This window comes from Furipterus horrens, unplaced genomic scaffold (assembly GCF_987537825.1).
Source record: "Furipterus horrens unplaced genomic scaffold, mFurHor1.1.pri manual_scaffold_11, whole genome shotgun sequence".
In the NCBI taxonomy this organism is placed as follows: domain Eukaryota; kingdom Metazoa; phylum Chordata; class Mammalia; order Chiroptera; family Furipteridae; genus Furipterus; species Furipterus horrens.
This window is the reverse complement of record NW_028327181.1, coordinates 70,385,561-70,408,301: the sequence shown is the minus strand read 5'-3', so window position 1 is coordinate 70,408,301 and position 22,741 is coordinate 70,385,561. Positions and strand designations below refer to the sequence as shown.

Below are 22,741 nucleotides of genomic sequence, written 5' to 3'. Positions count from 1 at the left end.
CAATCTTTGATAAGTCTTGGCTTATAGATGCATAAATCCAGTCCTTGGTCATCACATGGTGTCCTTCCTGAATTCACATGGCCTTATTCTTATAAGGACACCAGTCATTGTATTAGGGGTCCAATCCATTCCAGCATGATCTCAACTTCACTAATTACATCTGCAACAACCCTGTGTTTAAATAAGGACACATTTCTGAGGTACTGGTGGTTAGGACTTCAATATATTTGGGGGGAAGATACAAGTCAATCTATAGCATACATGTTCCTGTATTAAAATGCTTCCTGGACCTCTAGGTCTGCCCCCAGCAGCAGTATGGAGAGTTGGTGAATCCATGGGCTTCACATCTGATTTCTTGGGTTAAAATCTTGCCTCTGCTGCTCTGTGATCAAGCACTATAAAACAGAATACAGTATAAAAAGAATATCTAGTTTCTGAGGTTGGTGAAGATTAGGATAAAGTACTTGGCACAGTGTTGGGCATTAAGTGCTTATTAAGTATTAGCCATTAGTGTTGTTACTCCCCACCTCTTTCCATTGACTTCTCTGGGAGTAGATCATTTATTCTTTCCTGAAAGAAATGAATGGTCCTGGGGCACAACCAAATGCCTCTTCAGTCTGAGGTAATAGGGAGTGGGGTGGAGAGAGAAGGGGTTAGTTTCACTTGTTTATTCAGTTAAGCAGAAGGAGTAAAAACAGTTCAAATTTGTTAGCACTAAAAAGAGTTCCTTCTGTAGATGATTCCAGTAGGAAAGGCAGGACATTTCTCAATTATGTGCCCCCCCAGAATCAAAGGGGCCACTAAGACAAGACAACGGGCTGACTTCTTTAAAAAGAGCCTCCCAAGATGATGTTTTAATGAAATTCCCCATGGTCCTTTATCAAGCCATCCCTCAGCTTTATGACAGGTTCAGAAACTTTATGTTGGAGTCCCAGAACTGAAAGCCGACTCAAATAAAAAACATTCACAAGATATACAAGATGTAGAAAACAGGAGGGCCACTTACATAATTTACAATGATAAAACTAGACCTGTCAGGTGAACCAATGCCTTCTATAGGTTCAATCACAGCTTCTCTCCTGGGAGAGAATTATCAGAATGTTGCTTGGTTGGCAGAGTCAGAATGAGGGACGTGAGGTAAAGGATTTAATAGAATAATTGTGATTTTTTAAAAAAGATTTTATTTATTTATTTTCAAAAGAAGGGAGAAAGAGAGGGTGAAAAACATCAATGTGTGGTTGCCTCTCATGCGCATCCCCCCAACTGGGGACCTGGCCCACAACCCAGGCATGTGCCCTGACAAGGAATCAAACTGGCAACCTTTTGGTTCGCAGGCCAGCCCTTAATCCACTGAGCCACACCAGCCAGGGATACTGTTGAGTTCTGATCTGACTATTTCCACTCATCAGAGAGGGCAGCTTCTTGATTAGATAGAATCAGGTACCTTCTCCTTTGATGGGCACTGCCCACTTTTTAAACATTTTTTGGTCTCCATTGGGTGTTTTATTAAAAAAAAAATTTTATTATTTATTTATTTATTTATTTTTAGAGAGAGGGAAAGTGAAGGAGAAAGAGATGGAGAAAAACATCAGTGTATGGTTGATTCTCACATGCCCCCAACTGGGGACCTGGCCCAAAACCCAGGCATGTGCGCTGACTGGGAATTGAACCAGCGACCCTTTGGTTCACAGATCGGCACTCAATCCACTGAGCCACACCAGCCAGGGCTGGGTGTTTTTTTTTTTTTTTTTTTTACCACCTTCTTATAACTGAAATATTCCTTTTTCAGATATAATGTTACAGCCTACTTTGTCCCATTTACCAAATTTTTATTCTGTTTTTTTTTTCAGGTTTCCGATCCCTTCCTCTTTAAGCCAGCAATGGTGAGCTCTTTTCATGCTCTGAATGTCTCTGACCTCTTCTTTCACATTTCTCTGCTCTCTCCCTCTCTTTTTTTAACATCATGATCAGAGAATCTGATAGAATCTCTCCATAACTATTTCTGCAGAAAAACACCATACTTAGAAAATCATGCAAACAATTTCAGGGGGTTGGTGGATGTCCTTGAAGTTGTTTTATGCATCCTAGGTTAAAATCCATTCCATAACTAGACCTTGACCTGTTTTTAGCTACTGGTAAAGTTTAAGCCTAACAATATAATCTTATTTTCCTCAAGGCCAAGTGCTTAGGGTTACCTTCTATCCTTATCTCTCTTCTCATTCCTTCATTCTTATGCTAGGGCTACCCTGTGACCTCTGAACTGCCCTGATGTTGTGGCCACCTCCTCAGCTACAGCTGCTGGGTTGATCTCTAGTTGTGAATACAGTTCATTCTGTCTTCTCACCTTTCCCCCCTTTGATTTGTGTCTTGTACTTTCCCTAGTATTCCGGTTCTTCCACACCTCCGCTGTTCCCTTATTCCTTTTATCCTGGCAGGCTTTGCTTATGTCTCCACACATAGGATATGACTGACATATTGATCTCATTTGTCCCTTATTTTCTGTCCCTTCTTCTCACAACCACATTCATGGCCTCATCAACATGAATGAGTCTTGTTGCAACCATTTCCAAAATATATCGTGAGTCCAAAGCAGTCTCTTCATACCCACTGCCATGACTCTTCGCTCAGGGCAGCATCATTTCTCACCTGGACCACTGCAGCAGCCTCCCAGCTGGTCTCCCTGTTTCTTGCTGCTCTTTCTCTAGTTCCTTCTTTTCACAGAAGATACAGACCCCTTTTAAAAACAGAAATTATAGCCCTGACTGGGCTGAGTTTGTTAGGTGTCATCCTGCAAAGTGAAAGGTTGCTGGCACCATTCCAGATCAGGGCACATGCCTAGGTTGTGGGTTTGATCCACGGTCGGGGTGCGTACAAGAGGAAACCAATCGATGTTTCTCTCTCACATCAATGTTTCTCTCCCTCTTTTTCTCCCTCCATTCCCCTCTCTCTAAAAATATATCAATAACTTCTGATCAAGATGAAGGCATAGGTGAACACAGCTTGCATCCTTGCACAACCATATCAAAATTACAACTAAACTATAGAACAACCATTATTCAGAAATCGAGTTAAATGGGAGTCTGACAACTATGGAATTAAAGAAACCACATCCATCCAGACTGGTAGGAGAAGTGCAGACAGGGAACAGGCTGGCCCCACACCAAGGTGTGGTGGACAAAAAATTCGGGAGGGATAGCTCGGGAGTGAGGAGTCCTAGCCCCACACCAGGCTCTCCGTGCCCAGGTTTCCAATGCTGGGAAGATAAGTTCCCATAACTTTTAGCTGCAAAAACAAGCAGGGATTGAGTCAGTGGGAGAAACTTCTGGAGTCCCAAGCAATTCCTCTTAAAGAATATGCACATGGACTTACTCAGACTCACTCCCTCTAAGCTCCAGCACCAGGGTAGCAGCTTGAAAGGCACCAGTGACACACAGGGAGGAACTGACTGTCTGACATCAAGGCAAGACTAAGGTACAGCTTTTTCCCAGAAAGAAGAGCAGGCAGAGGCCATTGCTCCTTTTCTGAACCCTCCCTCCAATCAGCTACAGAGCCAGCAAGCTGGTGCCATATCTGAGACTCCATCAACCTGACTAACACTGTTTGCCGAGCCCTGAAGATCCCCAGATGCTCTGCCCCACCCAAATTTCTGACATACCCAAATTGTTAACAGTGGCTTTTCCATATTAATGACTGATCTTGGTTCAGGCTTCACAACTTCCTAAATTCTCTCAAACAAGCAACAGCTGGCCTCAGTGAGCCCACAGCCCCCACACCCCTTGCTAATTCACCCCAGACCCAGCACTAGCAGCAGCCAGCCTAGGTTCACAGCTCCCTTTCACCTGGGAATCTCCAAGGCCAGCACAAGTACAGCCATCTGCAGATTGCTTTGTTGCTCATGCAGGGTGGCCCTGGGAAGAACACAGGTGGGGGCTGACCTTGGCCTGCACCACCTGGGAAACCCCAGTGGACAGCTACAGACATCAGACATAACTACCCTGCTCCTGCACAGCTATCCTCCATGGAGGATAGAGGTTGGTGGTCTGTGGTCACAGCAAGTACTTATAGCTGACTGGCCTGGGTAAATCCCTCCCATTGACCTTCCAACAGCAATCAAGGCTCAACTACAGGAGGAAAGTGTACTCAGTCCACATGGTGGGTGCATCTCGAGTACCCAGCTTGGGTGATAGGGCACACTTGCAAGACAGGGAGTCATAGCAGCTCTACCTAATACACAGAAACAAACACAGGGAGGCTGCCAAAATGAGGAGACACAGAAACATGGCCCAAATGGAAGGACAGATCAAAACCCTAGAAAAAAAGAGCTAAACAAAATGGAGATAAACAATCTATCACATGCAGAGTTTAGAACACTGGCTATGAGGATGCTCGAGGAACTGCATGAGGACCTCAACAGCATTAAAAAAAAAAAAAAAAAAAAAGAACCAGTCAGAAAAGAAGGATAGACTAATTGAAATAAAGAATAATTTACAGGGAAACAGCAGTAAAGTGGATGAAGCCAAGAGTCAAATCCATGGTTTAGGACATAAGGAAGCAGAAAACAACCAATCAGAGCAAGAAGAAGAAAAAAGAATCCAAAAAAATGAGGATAGTGTAAGAAGCCTGTGGGACAACTTCAAGCTCTCCAACATTTGCATCATAGGCGTGCCGGAAGAAGAAGAGAAAGAGCAAGAAATTGGAAATCTATTTGAAAAAAATAATGAAATAAAACTTCCCTAATTTGGTGAAGGAAATAGACATGCAGGTCCAGGAAGCACAGAGTCCTAAACAAGATGGATGTAAAGAGGCCCACTCCAAGACACATCATAATTCAAATGCCAAAGATTAAAGATAAAGAGAGAATCTTAAAAGCAGCAAAAGAAAAGCAGTTAGTCACATAAAGGGGAGTTCACAACTGATTTCTCAAAAGACACTTTGCAGGCTAGAAGGGATTGGCAAGAAATATTCAAAGTCATAAAAAGGATGGACCTGCAGCCAAGATTGCTCTACCCAGCAAAGCTATCATTTAGAATCAAACGGCATATAAAGAGCTTTCCAGACAAGAAAAAACTAAAGGAGTTCTTTGTCACCAAACATTATATAAAATGTTAAAGGGTCTTATTTAAGAAAAAGAAGATGAAAACTATGAACAATAAAGTGGCAAAAAATACAAAACAACAATTGAATCTAAAAAACAAACTAAGCAAAGAAGAAGAACAGAGACGGAATCATGGATACAGAGGGGTTTTGATGGTTGTCAGGTAGGAGGCGGGCTCTGGGGGATGGCTGAAGAGGTGAGGGGATTAAGAAGTAGAAATTGGTAGTTACCGAACAGCCACGGGGATGTAAAGTACAGTGTAGGAAACGGAGTAGCCAAAATCTTATATGCGAATGAGCAATGGACATGAACAAAAGTGTGGGGGAGTTGGGGTGCAACAGGGAAAACATTGGGACAAGTGTAATAGCATAATTGATAAAATATAATTAAAAAATATAAATAGGCAAAATCTTTTTAAAAAATGAGAAATTATATTGTGTTCTTTACTGAACCTTTTTGAATGGGTTCCCATTTATTCACTAAAGATATTTCTACTGAGTGACCTGTATGTGCCATGCCCTCAATAATGCCTCCTGTCATGAAATAATTGAATATGGTATGTAAATAGTGCTAAGTGGTATTAAGGAAAAATAAAAAAGGTGCGAAGGACAGGAAATTGTGTGTTATGTGTTTCTAGTTTTAAATAGGAAGTCCAGGGAAGGTTTCACTGAGACTGAATAGGTGACCTTTGAGCAAAGGGCTTGAAAGAGGTGAGGGAATGAGCTCTGCAGAATACTCCAACTGGAGTGAATAGCAACTTAAAGGCCCCAAAGCAGAAGCATGCCTGGCTTTGGACGTGAACAAATTAGAGTAAAACCCAAGCTTTACTAAGATGGGTTTTGGAATCAGTGGTTTATAAGATGGCCCAGTTCCCTTGCCACACCCCTCCAAACCCTCCTCCCTCTACTTCTCCAACCTTTTCCCAGCACTCTCCCCGCCTGACTATATTTCATTCACACTCATCTGTCAGTTTACCAGTTGTTTGCTGTCTTTGCCTGTGTTGTTGCCTCTGATGGAAACACTCCCCAACCCTTATTCTCATATACAACCTGTAAGTGCAGCTCCGTGTTACCCAGTAGGTTTCAGTTTAAATTTCACCTAAGGCCATTTCAAACCACAGGACCTAAAATAGGTTTATTTTTGTTATTTTTCTATTTCAGTTTCCTGTGTTTCCTTCATGGCACTAATTACACGCTGCAATCGGAATATGTGTGTGTGTGTGTATACACATATATATAAAATACTTAAGACTCAATAGATAAATGGTATCTTATTGTCATTTAATTTTGCATTTAATCACTAGTGAAAATTAAGCATTTTCCCCAAGTAATGGTTAGTTCTTATCATGATCTCTTTTCTATATTTTTCTCAATAAATGTTCACTTAAAGTCTCTATGTCTTAAGGCTGAGAGCAGGCCTGGCCGGCCGAACGCTTGTGGACTTTTCAAGGGAAATTAATTTTCCCAAGTTTCCTGGAGGCGTCAGTGATTCCTGGTGATTATTTCGCGGCAGGAAATATATTCCCAAAACCAAACCCATTTAGAGGAAAGTGTCTGTTTCACTTCTACATTATCCAGTTGTGAAAAAGGGCAAGAAAGTTGCATTTGAGCGGTGCCAGGTACTCCCATTATACAATTGAGCAATACCTGATTACGCATTAGAAGGTAATGATGATTACGGGGAAGCAAGGGGAGTCCAGCCCCTCACCAGTTCCTCCGCCTTCTGCAGGGGGCTCTCGGTGCAGAGGCAGGCACATGGCCAAACTGACCCCTGCAGACTGCCTAGAGCCGAGGCATGAGAATTCCGGGCTGGGCTGGCAAGCAGAACTTCGAAGTTCCACGGAATTCGGAACGCGCCTCCCTGGCTTTTATTCCGAGCCCGCCGAGATTACAGGTGCTCTCGCGAGAGCTCTAGCAAGGCCCGGCTGCGGAGGGCGGTGGTGACAAGTTAGCGGAGCGCTCCAGACCGCGCCCCCTCTGGCGCAGCTGGGAGAAGCGCAGGCGGGAGCGGCCTGCGGTGCGCACGCGCAGGTGAGGGGGGCGAGAGCGAGGGCAGGAGGGCGGGGGGCGGGGCCTTGCGTTGCGCCGCGGGCACGTCGCTGCGCGTACACAGTATTTAATGTCTCTGTTCCAACGGCCTGGGCGAGCACGTGGGGCAGCGGCTGGAGCGTACCGCTGCTGGGCCGGGCCTCGGGGTCCGAGGCGGGGGTCGGGAGGCGGCGGCGGGCGAGGACCCTGTATCCCGACAGTCGCAGAGGAGCTGGTAAGTTGGGTCCGCTACAGGCCCCTGGCCCCGGGATCACTTGCCGGGGCCTGGGGACGACACCGTCGGGGTGATGGGGAGCCTAAGGTGCAGGTGCGGAGCGCGACGCACGTTCCAGGTGTCCTGCATGCCAGAGGCTCCGGACGCCGAGTGCAGAATTAGGGGCTCCGGCCCGCCGCCTGCTGTCAAAGCAGGCCCTTCTTTCCTTTCAGTGGCCTGCGCGCCCCCTCGTCTTCCCGATCTGGGTTGCCTGCCAGTCCGCTTCTGCTGACAGATCGCCTGTGCGTGGTTTGGGCAGCACTCTGCAGCCGCGCGGTGACCCTCACGCGCGTCACTATCCTCGCGGCCGGGGGCTGAGGACGCGACTCCCGGGCCACCCCTCTGCGGCTTAACTTTTCCAGAGCGCGCACACCCTCCCGTGAGACAGACTCGAGTGCGTCCCACCCAAGGTCGCCTAACCTACACGCATTTACTTTTCAAAGGTCGTGTGTACCCAGCCTGAGCCTGGAGAGGTGGTGGCGGGGCGTGTTGTGGGCAGGGCTAGGTGCTCAGAAGGGCGAGGAGGTACTCCAAGGCCCTCGGGCACCCCTTTCTCCCTTTTGAGGGGTTGGAGTTGAATTGGTCATTTCAGGAACCTGACCCAACTTCTGGGCTCCTTTTGGCTCGCCCTGGGTTGCTCCCCTCCTAGATCCGGCGATGGCAAACCCGAGCAGGTAGCCCAGCCCCTGAGAGTTCAGTGTGGCGAACTGGGAAAGGGGCTCGGTTTGCAGGAAGGGGAGGACGGGGTAGGCTACCGGTTGTGATTGGATCCCTGTTTGGGGCGGAGGGAGGTTAGAACCGAGTTAGGGTCCCGATGTCAAAACCTTGATGTCTCTGGAGAGAATTAGTATTTGTAATGCCTTAAAGGGTGTGCGGAGGGGCAGAGGCCGTCCGGTCCTGCCTGGTGTCCCCGCTGACTTGCCCCGGGGCGCACAGGTCACTTGTGGCGCCCCGCCAGCACCTTGACACCTTTCCGCTGCAGTGTGGAGGGACTAGGCTAGTTTAGTGGATTCGGATCTCGGTACTTGCATAGGCTGTCGCTCTGGACGCCTCGGCTCGGCCTTCCACCAGTTCAACTCTTTTGTCACCTTGGGTACAGTTCCTCCCATTTCCCTTCCAAGGGAGGCCTAAGGAAGAAAGGAGCTATTGGCGTTAGGCGGGGCAGAACCGACCCGGACTGCGCGCAAGCCCTGGGCCTTGCACGATCGTCCTGTCCAGCGGTGATGCCCAGGCTGGCCATCGCCTCCCTGCCCCTCCGCCGCCGCTAACACAAACCTGGTGCACTTCATTCCAGGTGTGAGTGGAGACCTCTCAAGCTGGGTAGGGTGCATGGGCAGAGCAATTAGATTAAACTAGCTGTCTTTCCCTACTGAAGTTCAGGCTACTCGGTGTTTAAATTTGTCTCCTGCAGGGAGATCTAGGCTGCGGGACACCTGGTACAATCATATATGTTGATTGGTTTGCTATGATGCCACCACCCCTTGTCACAATCACTGGTAAAGGAACATTGATCACAGTAAGCTATTAATTGTGTCAAATAGTAACCATACCCGCTCTTGTAACTAAGTCCTTCCCAACATTAAAAATAAAAACTATTTAGAAAGCAAAACTTGAACTCTTAGTAAGCACCACCCAACCACCTTCTTTACTCTTAAAGACACAGAGCATCTTTGAAATGAACAGAGGGCAGCATGAATGGTATGGTCATATATCAGATTCCTCCGTTCTTGGCATTCAAGAAATTCACCTGCTTATTTAATGCTTTTTGAGCACTGTAAATGTGTGAGATTATGTTTTTGGAGCTTTTTGACTTGTGCTGAACCTTTCTTCTTTCACCTCTTAACTAGCCTTATGGGTTCTGGGAAGTGAATCCTGCATATATTCTCAGAGGAAGTTGTCACTAGGCTAGAGGAGGTCCTCTGGATCCTACAGGTATGCAAATCACTGAAGCTTCAGTGACCTGCATTAAACAGGCTCTATTGTCATGAGTATTCTTAGGTGATGGCCTAGAATTTGCAGGTAACTGATCTTGTCCTAGCCTGTTAGTGAGACAGGTCTAATGGATTTGTGTCTTGCTGGAGCTCTGTGCCTGGCTATCAGTTCTTCCCCCCAGCTGTATTTAGGAGATACATTCACACATGGCCACTGCAGGGTGACAGTGAAGATGTTTGTTGTAAGTGGCCTGCTCAGGTGCCAAATTGATGTGTCTCCAGTGTAAGGTTGCTGAGCATCAATATTTTAAAGCAATTTGTTCTGCTCTACCTGGTAACCCCACTTAACGGTGGGCTTTGGACCTGTGTCCTAGCTATCATTTGTGGGTTAAGGCTAGCTTTAGCCTGAGAGTGTTCCCTCCCCTCATCCTAAAGCCAAATTGAAATAATATTTGTGAGGCTTGGCATTATGCACGTTGGGTACTCAAGCATTATTTTTATTCCCTCCTAAAGAATCTCTGAGACTGACATTTTCTGTTGAATCACTTGAGTGATTTGAATTTTATTAAAAGTACCCTCCCCCCAGCTTTTGGCCTAGAAATTTGGTTGGAAGGAAAAGGAAAACAAATTGGTTTCCCCACACTGCCAGCCAGCCTCCTGGCTGTAGCCGGTGACAAACATGACTTCACCGAGTGCTCATTTCAGGGCTCTGAGGAGTGGCACCCCCTGTGCCCGGTGAGCTGGTGCCTTCCAGCCCATTGTCCCCAGGCCACTCCTTCCTGATCTTCCCTGAGTCTAGAAGAAGGTTCTCTGCAGCTTGGTCTGTTGTCCTGTTGTGGGGAAGGCGACAGTTTGTGTCTAAGTTAATACCTTCAGCCTGCCCCATTGAGGATATTCCTCCGTGCTGGGGAGCTGCTGAATCCTGCAGGCCCCTTGTCCCATTTAAATCGTGTCATGCTGTTTGAATTGCTAATCTGTGTGGGAGGTAATTTAATCCTAATCTTTGCTTCTGAGGGCAAATTCTCTTCTTGCACATCCCTTTCTGGTGTCATGCCTCACTCAGGTTTCACCTTTTTGAGTATTTTAACATTAAGTACCCATCCATTGTACATGGCACTACACTGAGCAAACCTGCTGGCCCTGGTACCTAATTTTAAAGCTGGGCGGTGGAAAACATCAATGACAATGTTTTGAGTAGGACAGAGTCTGGCTGGAGAAGTAATTGGTGGGGATGCGGGAACTAAAATTTAGAGGATGCCTTTTCCTTGATAGTTCCTGTACTAGGTGAGTTGTGAGCAAGCACCTCCCTAATCCTTTCATCCTCACAGCTCTGAGTACAATTGAGGGTGAAGCTGGGAGGTCAGTCAGGATTGTTTCAGTGGTGAGTAGGAATACAAATTGAGGGGTAGAGGAACTGGCAAGTGTGGGTTTGCAGTTAAACTAGGTCCTCTGGAGGGCTTTTGCAAGAAGAACCAAGGCATAGTCAAATCCACGGGCTTTACTCCTAGTCTTTTGGTTGCTTTCTAAGCAGGTTGTTGGAGGGAAGGCGTGTGTGTTACCATTTAGCATTCTGAGGACTGGCTTTTAGTAGTAAGTAGCTTTCAAGATGTCCTATTCCTTAACTTTCCTTTCATCGTACTAAAAGGTTCATTCTGTCCAAGTCCTCGCCATTTGGATGTTTCTACAATCCGGTTTGATATTTTGCCACAGTCAATAGTAAAACGCTCTGTCCCCATCTAGTGATACTGGCTGGCTGCCTTCACTTAATCCCCTGTCACTGAGGCCCGTGCACTTAAGAACAAAGCAGTGCCCCAGGTGAGTTCTGGAAGTAAAGGTACATGGTGCTGCAGGCTGATAAGCCTGGTTTCACCACTGGCTTAGCTGGCAAGAGTCCTGAATGGGGGTGAGGGCTTAGTATAGCTTTCAGGAGTGAAACCTGGATGTGGTTCTCAGCAGTTCTGTTGGCCCTCTGGGGTCTCAGTTTCTTCAACTGGTGAAAGGGCTGGTCAACATCAAAGGCATTCAGATTCTGTTCCCGGAGGCCCGGGGGCTGCTGGGAGGGCAGCATTGCCTGCAGGGTTGCGTATGGGGAGGAGGGGTTTTGGGCTAAGGTGCTTGCTTCAGTGGATAGTGCAGATCAAACACTTAAAAAAATAAACACCCAATCAACTTTTTTTATGTGCATCTCAAGTTCTCTTAGCTCTAGGGTGCTACTGTGCTAAATTTTTTTATATTTTACAATCTCTCTATTCTCATCTAAATTGATCCTTAGGGGAAAGGGTCTAGAACTCCCTTGGCCTATAGGGTAGCAACTAGTCATGTATGACTAGTTAAATGTAAGCTTAAGTATAAAATAAAAGTTAAAAATTAGTTTCTTGGTGATATTAGTCACATTTCAAGTGTCAGTAGCCTTGTGTGGCCGGTGGCTGCAGTACTGGACAGTGCAGGTCTAGAACGTTTTCACCACCCCAGAAAGTTCTGTTGGAATTCAGTTCTTTGCTCAACTCTAAAAGCTAAAGCATTGCATGTTTGGGTTTTGTCCTTCATGATCCATAAACCAAATAGCTTTGGTGACGGCCCTGGCTGGTGTGGCTCAGTTGGTTGGAGCATCGTCCCAACAACCCAAGGGTCGCAAGTTTGATTCCTGGTCAGTGCACATGCCCAGGTTGCGGGGTGCTTACGGTAGGTAGGTGGCTGATCGATGTTTCTCTCCCTCTCCCTTCCCCTCTCTCTCAAAATCAATGGGCATGTATTCTGGTGAGGATAAAATATAAAAAATAGCCCTGGCTAGTGTGGCTCAATGAATCAAGTGCTGGCCTACGAACCAGAAGGCCGCCAGTTTGACTCCCAGTCAGGGCCCATGCCTGTGTTGCGGGTCTGGTCCCAGGTTGGGGGTGTGCGAGAGGCAACCGATCACACACACTGATGTTTCTCTCCCTCTCTTTCTTCCTCCCTTCCCTTCTCTCTAAAAATAAGTTAAATCTTTAAAAAATATATAAATAAATAAAAATAAAATAAAAACAAATGGCTTTGATGACAAATTATTTATCAGCTCTCTCCATGATCAATTACAAAACGGTCTGAGGAGCGTAGTGAGGGGTCTGGGAGTGGGAGCATGAAGCAAAGAGCCAGACACTAAGCCCTTGGAAAGTCTTTGGTTTTAGAGCCTGTTCATTATCGTAAAGGTCCTTGCTGGTTCTCTAAGGCCTGTGCTCACTGTCCTCGGTCTTCAGATGTCAGATGACCTATTTGTCCTTCACCCACCTGGACACTTCCTGCAGGATCCCAGTGTGGGTCCTCTGTTAAACAGTTTGCAGACACCTTCGAAACAAGTGTCATTTTGATTCCGCCCTCCAGTCCATCTCAGCGTCAGGAGGTCTGTTTCTACAGAAGGCACTGGGGAGAGTTGCACTGCAGTGGGACTGCTGAGCGCTGGTGTGGGGCTGACTCTGGGGAGGGGGCTTTATTTTCACATTCCCCCTCCTCTAGTCCTGGGTGTGCCTAGTTTGAACCCTGCTAGACTGAGCTCTGGCATATAACGTGAGATCTCTTCTTTCTTGGAGCCAGATAGCATAAGATGCATAACAGACACTTGTTGAGCACTTACTGTATACTTGGCATCTATCTTAGGAGGTATTTTTTCTAAACTGTTCCCTTTTTATTCTCTCTCAACCCTGTGAGGTTAGGTATTTCAACTTCGTGTATGAGGAAACTGAGGCCCCAAGGAGGGTATGGTGATCCCAGGACACTGGGCTGGGCTGGCTTTGGACCGATATCAGGTCTGTACCTCTAGCTCCAGGGTTTTTGAGGCTGTTTCTTACTTACTGCCCCATTAAAGCTGCAGCCTCATCCAGAAAACAAAGCTAGGTTTTTAGAAGATGAAAACCATTCATCTCACAAGCTGAGTCAGGCTGTTCGGTGTTTTGAGTCATTTCAGCTCTGTGATAGAGGCATTTGTATTCCATTTCATAGGGCATTTTCATTTGATAGGAAACTGAAGTTCAGGATCCTACTCTTTAAGGCAGTTGTCTTTCCAGAGGCATGTTTTATCATCAGAATTATGCAACCAGCCGGTGCATTTGAGCTGCACAAATAATGACTGCCTGAGAAAGCCTTGTAGACTGGAGCTGTGCCTCAGGGCCTGGAAAACGGCTCTGAAGACTTTGGTTTAGCTCAGTCGCCTAGTTGAGAAGACAACCTTGAAGGTACTCATTCCCTGGCTAATAATAATATGGCCTGTCAGACCTCACATGGAGGTCACGAGACTGTTTTCTTGCTGTCTGCAGGCTGTTGTGGGGCAATAGCTTGGTCCCTGCTGATGGAGGCAGCAGGATTTGCTCAAGCCCAGCCCCCAGCCCCACACTGCACTGCCACTCCCACCCTCTTCTCCAACCTGGACCCTGACAGCAGATCTGAGGGCCAGCTCAGTCTTCTGTAAGTCTTCTTGCTCCTCCTTCCGGCCCTCCAGAGAGAAAGGAGCCAGAGGGACTTGCCTTGAACTGCCTTGGAAGGAGGTCTGCACTCTGATATGCCTTGAGCTCTGTCTCTGGTGAGAAAAGGCCGTGCTTTGTCCTTGGGACTTTGGTGCGGCCCACCCGCCAGGTGTGTGCTGTAATGCTATTTTTGGCAGGTGGTATCCTTCAGGAGGGCCAAGTGCATGTGGCTTCAGTGCAAAGGGCAGGCAGGTCCTGAGGCAGAAGCTGCCACTGCTTTCTAATCAGGAGGAAGGAGAACAGAGCCACCCTAGAAACTGTCATGGGGTGTTGGTGGAGGGGAGGGGTGGCTGCCTAAGAGGTCCCTGGGGCTGCCTTTTCTATTCTGGATCTGTGGCAGGGGCCCAACCCTGCCTCCTGGGCCAGGCAGGCATGTGACCGAGGCAGCCCAGTGAGCGGGGAACTCAGGACTGCTGTCCTGGGGAATGACAACCCCTTGCTGCCCCGGCAGCCAATTTCTTATGAAATCACATAACCCCATTGTCCTGGGAAGTCACCCAACCTAAGGACAAGCTACTAAATGGACACGAAAATCTCTGTAAAACTGTGGGTCTGCTGACAGCATGAGGACTGGTGTACTCTGGCTTACACCAAAGTAAACATGGGAGGAGGCCCCGCTGTGCCCCTCAGGAGGACTTCTTACAGGGGAGCAGGTGAGAGGGAGGCTGAAGAGATACGAAAAGGAGTTTGCAAGTAAGTTCTGGTCTACACTGCCATCCTTTCCCCCCCCCACCTTTTTTTTTTTCTCTCCTCCTTTTCTCTAACTTGGAGCTGCCAACTCCAGCCCATCTATCTGTTTCTGATTAAGAAAGCTTCAAGCCATATAAGGCCCTCTCTTGCCTATGGTTTATGTTGGCTGGAGAGTGAGGTTGTTTTTGCAAAGTGTATTTCAAGGAAGTGGCAAGGGCTTACGTGGGGCTGAGTATGTGTATGTCCCTGTCCTCATCCACGACCCATCCCCCGCATCAAGGCTAATAAGTGGTATGACCCCATGGCTTTGTACAAGAGCATTCGCTGAGACCTCGAAGTATCAATAAGAAATGGGCCTGTTTACTCACAGAGAATGTACCTGCCCTGCTAGGAGCCACAGAGGCACCCTGTTTCTGGAGAAGATTCTGGAATCAGCCTCAGGCTATTGGGGTGAGTTGGTTTCCCTCTCTGGAGGAAGTTTGGTGAAACTATTACTCTGAGTTCTTGACCTTCAGCAGTGCGTCTGCCCGGTGAAGCTGGGGAGCAGTTTCCTTGGCAGCAGCCCTCTAATCTCATCTTCACTTCCCTTTCTTGCTGCCTTGGAGCCAGTCAGCCAGTCAGGCTTGTTTCTGCCTTAGGACGTCGGCATGTGTTCTCCCTGTCTGGAACTTTCTCCCCTCTCCTTTCCCTTCCTCCCAGACCTTGGCATGGCTGCCCCTCACTGTTCCAGCTCTGCTACCACCTCTTGGAAGAGGTGTTCTCCGACCATTCTGTCTCAAGCTGCCCCTCTCCCACATGCTCTGCATCCAGCCTTTCTCCACCTGGGCTCCTTGTCTAAACCACAGAACACAGAGGATGATTGGGTGACTGTTTCTCAACTCTCCCAACGCGCACGTTCTAGATTCCCAGGAGGTTCGTTCATTCATCAGGTGTAAGGGATGCCTAGGGCTCAGTTCTCTGAAGCGGCTGAGAGACTGCAGGTTTATCACATTGGGTTGCTGCGACTTTTAGTATCTTCAGATCTGACATGTGACTCCCTGCCTGCCCCTCCCTCCACCTTTGCTTCCTGAGGGCTCCTGCACATCCAGCAGAACCTGGCTCGCAGTAGGGCATTCAGATCTCTGTGAAATGACTAGGCCAAGGGGTGGACCTCAACAGGGTGGGAGCCAGATGCCTCAGCTCCTCAAGGTCTATCAATAGCATGTTCTCTTTGTGATTATTATTGTTGCCAGCAGGGCAGTTGTGGGGGTGGGGGGCGATCTCTGATGCAGAATTAGCATCAATTGTTATGGGAAAATAAAGCATTATAAATTTATCCATAGATGAAATGATATACATATTTATTATGATGGTTAAACATAAAGCTGTATGGTAATAGAGCATCCATTGCTACTTAACACTTAAGAATATATTAATTTTCCATGAAAGCATTGCTTGTAGGAAGTTTTTATTTTGACTATACAAGGTATGAAAGAACAGCCACTTGCCCTAAGTGCTCTCTACCTGTCCTGCTTTCTTGTAGAGGCAGCTGCTCTCATTCTTCTAGCTGTCTTCCCCCACCTCTTTATTTCTAAGTAGCCTGCCTGCCTTCCTTCCTCCATTCCTTCCTCCTTTCCTTCCTTCCTTCCTTCCATCTTTTCTTCTCTTTTATATTATCTGATTTGCTTTTCTACTCTGGAAGGTAAGGACTTGGCTCTCTTCTACACTTTCTTCCCACATCCTCAGTGTAGAGGGAGTATGCATTATTATGATGTAAATACTGCTTCTGTATTTCCTTTCCTGTCTCCCTCTCCTTTATCCTCTCCTAATTTACTTTGTTTGTTTAGCTTAGTTTTCTGTGTCTCTGCCATCAGTTCTCAGACTCTCCCCTGGGCCTCAGTCATTGCCATCAAGCTCCTCTCATTGTGCTTAAACGTACCAGCTAACCAGCAGTTCCCCGTTGTTCCTGGGATGCGCCCTGTCCCCTGGCCCTGCTTCCCCTTCATCCTGGGAATTCCTTCTCACCTTCTCTTGTGTTGCTTCCTGGATCGATGCCCCATCCTTTCTTGACTTAGTCCCTTGTTTTTGTGGAGCCCTTCTGGTAGCTTGCTGAGAAAGTGTCCAAGGGTGGGCAGCCAATAAGGAGCAAGCTGATTCACACACAAGGACAAGCTCCTTTGAAGGTACGGGCCGGAGTGTGGCCAGAGACAGGAGGGTTGGTGGAAGTTGGCAAAGACAGCTAGGCCCCCAGATCCCTTCTAGCATGCCAGCACATCTGGCTTTGCTTTGTGGAGTTGTTCAAATGGGAAGGGATCTGGATTTGGGCACCGACTAGTGGTGAAATGGGCGTTGAATGAAAGCCTCCCATTGAATGGGGCAGCCCAGCCTCCCTGGGCTCCCACGGTGCTGGCATTCAGGCTGCTGTCCTCTCAGCTCCCACCCAGGACATCAGAACATTCTGGAGAAACTGTCCGCCTGGCTCACGTTTGTCCCCCATCCTAGCCAGGACCCTTGCCTGAGTCTTGGACCCAACTTGTGGCAGAGGGTGGCAGTAATAGGCCCATTCAGAGAAGTAGTCATGTATTCATGACTTTTGGCCCCAAAATGACTTAAAAGTGCCTTGACGGTAGTGCATTTGTGTGATTAATTTCTGTGTCCCCGTGCTCTGTACCCTGTAGTTATCAATATATATTTGGTGAATAGAAATTCCTTTATGCCTTTATGCGATTTCTGAGTTGGTTGTCATGCACTGTTTGCCGTTTGGAAAACCAGTATCTACCTCTTTGCTTTGTCTGGAGCTGGTGCTGTAAAGGGTCTTTGCCTCACACCGACATCGTTCCTGATTCCTTTGAAGGTATGTGTCATCTTTATTATCTTTGAATAAGCTTGCTGTCTGATTGCAACGTCATACCTTCTGGGCAGTCTTGTGTAGTGCTCCGTGGTCATGGGCAGGAACTGTGTGTACCCAGGAACACTGCTGGCACCCGTGTTATCACCACAGTCATTAAAAAATTTTAAACTACATCCCTACCCCCCAAATGAAGCAATGGGAAGACCTTTTATAGGAGGTACTGATTTATTTTCCTTTATCATTTTAAGCCTAATGAGACTGGCCTGCCATGAGTGGTCAGCAGAGAAGGAGGGAGGCTGGGCAGTTCACACTTGTGTGGTTTCCTCTTTTACCAACTTTTCCAAACTGGGAGTTTTAAGTTTTAATTGAAGGAGGAAGAAGAGCTTTTAATTTGAGACTATGTGCAGAGAGGAAATTTTTCATTTCTAAATCTACTTACCTGGAGTTTGTGGTACCGGGCTCCGGGTTTGTGTTTTGGCTAGAGAAGGCTTTATTGAGCGGGCATGCCCATCCAGACACTGTTGGGTGACGCCTCCAGTCTTCAGGAGAGCAGACTGTGGAGTGTTCTGTGATCCAGGACCGGGGGCTGACGGGCCTAGCTGCTCTGTGGGGCCATCACAATGGAGGGTGTGGGGGACAGCCCTGGGCAGGACCTCACAGTCCCACTGTGAGCTAATTTGGCATCTTTAGGGTGCCAACATGAATCACAGCTCCCTCAGACACCCTGAGGATGAAGGTAACAACCTTGTGAACACCAGGACTGGGCTGAAACCGACACACCTGAGGCATGGCTGCAGCGCTCTGATTCCTGGGCCCCGGCATGCTGCTGGGGTGGGTGGCCCAGCTTGCCATCGCTCCCTCCCCTCAGTGGCAGGGCCAAGCTTTGCACAGCAAGGTGGGCACTGGCCATCTCAGCACTTACGCAGCTATTGTGTCTCCTCAGGATCTTCCCGCAGTCCCTCTGAAACTGCTGTCCCCTAGGGAGCCACCAGCTGTACGTATGTGGTTATCTAAATCAAATTAACATTAAATATAATTTAGAAGTCAGTTCCTCGGTCACCCTGGTCACATTTCAAGTGCTCAGTAGCCTCTGTGGCTAAGTGGCTCCCAGTATTGGACTTCAGTTGCCACTTGGGCATCAGCCAGGCCTTTGCCTCTTGTGACCTGCTCTGATCTGGCCATGTCGCAACTTCTCATTGCCTGACAGTAAAGGTCAGACTCCTTTTGTCTGGCCCCTGCCAGCTCTTCCGCCTCTGCTCCCAGGACTTGTTCTGCACTGTTCTGGGACTGACTGCCCCCTGCCACCCCCAGAGATACACTGGGTTTAGAACCTTAATTGATGTCATTAACCCACCACTGCAACTTAAGGAAATTCTGGCCTTTTGTGAGCCAGACTTCCTTGGGCTCCCTTTGCCTATTTCTGAAACTGGGCTCAGCTTGGCGCTGGAACGTGTGTGAAAGTGAGATACCCGCTGACTGTTCCTTCTGGATTGTGAGCTTCTGGTGGACAGAAGCTGTTTCTTGCTGAAACTTAAACACATTTGAATGTATGTGCGTTATCCTCAGCCTGATGAGGAATTGGGTTAATGCATCCAGTACAAACCAAGAGGCACTCTTGTTGTCTTTCTCCAGCAAACTCGGGGCTTCAGTGAGGGGCATGGGAGTTAAGGGTGGGCGGAGGAGAAGAGGGAGGGAGGGGGCCTTTGCCTGGCTCACAGCCTGTCTTGATTCTCTGAATTCAGTGGCAGCAAGTGCTGGGCTGAGGGTCCTGGATCATTCTCTGTTTTTGGAAGACGCTCTTCAAGGGCAAAAGCACCCCCATCAACTGGGCCCTCTAGAGATGGCATGTCTTGAGCCTCCTCTTGTTGGTGACCATGTAATCCTGGAATAGTGGAGGAAATGTTCAAATTTCAACCAGCTAGCATTGACAAAGTAGTTTAACAGTTCTGAGTATGCAAAAACAGTTTATTCTTGTACTATTATTTATTAATTATTGCATTATTTTCCATATGAACAACTGTAAACCTACTTTGCCCACCTGTGTGTAAAGGTCCAGAACACACTGTGGTGTGGCTTCACTGACCAGGCCCAAGCCCAGATTGGACTTGCGAGGCTCTTGGCACCTAAGCTCTTGTTCTTAGGGTGGATTTTCCCATCAGTGAATTACATGCAGTTCTTTTGCTACAATAACTGCAGCCAAATAGGCTGTCACTGGGACCCACGCTCTTTGTTTCATTTCCCAGAGATTTGTTTTCTTGTTTCACAGAATGCCCTAGATTGCAGTGACCAGGCTGGTCATTGGGGCTGGGAGTGAAGCGATTACTTCTCCAGAGGTTAGCTGTTCTGAGAAGCTGCATGTTCCCCTTGGAGAAGCAGCCCTTTCCTTTGAGAGCCTGGACTGAGCAGGTGCGCACCAAGGCCTGGTGAGGCTGTGACACGCGCCTGCCCTCAGCGCTGTGTGACCCCACTGGGCAGCTGGCCAGCGTGCATCTATCTGCGGGGAAATGGACCTGCTAAAAATAAGCAGGCAGCTATTTCATTCCAACAGATTCAAAATAGCCAAGTCTCCTCCCCAGCAACCCTCAGCCAGTGCTCTGCATCCTTTTCCCTGACGGGAGGCAGGCCGGCCTGTGTGGCTGGGCCTGGGGGTGGGGGGAGCACCTTCAGTTAGCTTGTGAGTGTGAAGGCTTTTAGACCCATGGTTAAATGCCACTTATATTTTGAGAGATTCAGGTTAAAGAGAGAAAGAAAAAGAAAGAGGGCAGAGAGAGCAACTCAAGAGTGTTAGGGAAGGAAGGGAGAGAGCCTTATCAGGCAGCCCTGTCTGAGAATTCAGGAAAGGCTGGAACATTCTGCACCACTAGTCCAGGCCTATCTGTCCACATAAAGCAGGGGCAGTGGCCCCTCACCGACCCACAGAAAAGTCTTTATCTGGCATGAGATTGTCTCAGGAAGGACTCTAGGAATGGAAGGGCTAAGGACATGAGGGCCTTTTCTTGACTGGTGGGAAGCGGGGCCTCAGCCACCTGGGGCTCCCTGTGAGGTGCCTTCAGTGAAACCCAACTAGGCTCTCACATCACCTGTGGGTGGGGCGGCTGCTGATTCCGGGCTCTTGGCTCTGTTTCTGGTGGCGATGGCTCAAGTCTAATCACAGTCCCCGGGTGGCAAGGAAAAAATAAATGTTTCATCCCCTCAGGCCTGTGGATCTCTTATCTCTTATCTCAAGGGCCTGGAGCCCTTTGCTTCTGTCCAGGGCAGTCTCGGTCCCTAGGGGCAGCCATGGCCCCTGGCTTCCTGTTTCTCAGCATAGGGTCTCAGCTCTAGCCCAGCGTAGGAGTTGTAGGCACTGGGGACCCAGGTGGGACGTAGGATTCTCTGGGTTGGGTGACATGGTGCCAGAACAGCAGCACTAACCGCCTTCTAGGAGGCCCTTCTGGCACAAGACAGGGCACCTGGCGGGGGAGTGGTGCAGAGAACCTCTCCAGCTGTGATTAGCAGAGGAGTGCAGCGGCTTGTCTGCAGGGCGCGCAGAGCCTCAGTCTCTGGAAGCGGACTGGGCTGGGAGGGCTAGGTGGGTGAGTGGCCGCGGCGTCCCTGCCAGCTACAGAGCAGCAGGCTAGGAGCGTCTGTAGTGGCCCCGGGCCCCGGTTCTGTGTCCGGTGTGAACTAGGACTGGGATCAGAACAGATGGCGTGGGTGGAGGCCAGTGACATGGCAGGCCAGGTCTCGGGTGTGGTGTGGACCTCCTGGGGTGCAGGACCAAAGCCAGATGGGAATGTATAAGTGTTGGGCCTCTGCCTTAGAGCCAGTTTCTGCTCTTTCCAGTGGTGGCGATTGTGGGGGGATGTCAACTGCTCAACCTTTGGGTCGACTTTTAGTTCCAAAGTGGAGCGGGGCAGGTTCCCAGTGTTTTGAGAGGCAGTTTGTGTCTCGGATGGCAACTCCCCCCTTACATACACCGTCCCCCTCCATGTCCCCGCAATTTGTGTTAGTAGCCCATGCTTCTTGGTGTGTGAAATGGGAGACTGCTCCCTATGGGTTGTTAAGACATAGGATTCTTTTCCTTCTCTAACCTATTCCATTTAATCTTTTTCCTGAGATCAGAGAATTGCTAGAATACTGTGGGAATCACAACTGTACATCCTGCTGAAATAGGATTCTCTAGTTAATAAGGAATAAAAATCTAAATTTTCTGACAAAAGGAAAACCTGGGTTTAGATACCAGTCCCACTTCCTGTTGCACGTGGCCTGTTGGGTGGGACTTAATTTCCTAACCACAGGCTGTGTCTCCTGTGTACCATCTTATCCCGAGAGCACCCTGCCCCATAGCCTCTTCTCCTTCTCAACTTTTATTTACTTTTATGTGAAAGACGTTGACCACAAAGCAAATAACCCACAACCTACCACTTTTGGGGATGTGTGCAAGTTGTGACAGAACTGCGATTCTCTAACTTGACTGCACATTGGTGTCACCTTGGTTAACAAGCTTGGTGTCTGGATCTTACCCTCAGATTCTGATATAATTGATTTGGGTGCTGTTGGCTTTTAAAAGCACCTCAAGTGGTGCAAGATGTACAGCCAAGTTCAGAGACCCACTGAGAGAAATTATAAAAGTCTCTCCTCCCAAAAGGAACCTTGAGTTCTTTAAACCTTGAAGATGGTAATACATTCCAAACCAGTTGGTTGAAGAGAAAGTGATAAGATCCCAGTTTCACCAAGGGAGTTGTGGACATAAGCATTACATACAGCGTTTATTTTCTGCATCACAGCAGTATTTCCGTGTCAGTACATGGAATCAGCTTACTTCTCTAACACTGGTATGCCCATGGATTCTACAGCGTGTTTAGTTAGCAGTGATTCCTCTGAGTTTGTTTCAAGCGATATCCCAGTGAGCATTCTTATATAGGCTTCCTTCTGCCTTATGCAGAGTCTCTTTCTTTCCCTTCCCTTCCCTTCCCTTCCCTTCCCTTCCCTTCCCTTCCCTTCCCTTCCCTTCCCTTCCTCTCTCCTTCTCTCTTCTCTCTTCCTTCCTTCCTTCCTTTAAAGAAAACATTCCAGGTATAGGATTTTAGGGCCATAGCGGTATGGCCATAAAGTTTTAAGAGCAGTTAGGGACTTACCCTTTCCTAGGCCCATGCAGTGCCTTATCCCCACAGACCCATTAATTAGTGTATTCCAGAGTTAATGTGGAGTAAAACTTGAGTTCCATTCCCTTGGCTGCATAACCTTGACTCCTTTTTTATTATTTTTTGAAATTTTATTTATTTTTAGAGGGGCAAGGAGGGAGGGAGAAAGAGAGAAGAAACATCGATGGGTGGCCTCTCATACACACCCCATCCAGGGACTGAACCTGCAACCCACACTGGGAATCAAACCAGCGACCTTTCGCTTTGCAGGAGCC

General features: G+C 48.0%; 1 protein-coding gene across 3 annotated transcripts in view; it reads left to right on the top strand.

Annotated features, from left to right (window-relative positions):
- Positions 1–22,741, top strand: part of AKAP1 (A-kinase anchoring protein 1) — a 59,647-nt gene that overhangs the window by 20,901 nt on the left and 16,005 nt on the right. The window contains exon 1 of one of the 3 annotated variants that reach the window (XM_090257765.1): positions 7,204–7,357. The exons of 1 other annotated variant lie outside the window; for it this stretch is intronic. The gene's annotated coding sequence lies outside the window, so the exon portion shown is untranslated. Of the gene's footprint in view, positions 1–7,203; positions 7,358–14,229; positions 14,514–22,741 lie in introns of those variants that run through there. One more of the 3 variants, XM_090257767.1, reaches the window with a different exon arrangement.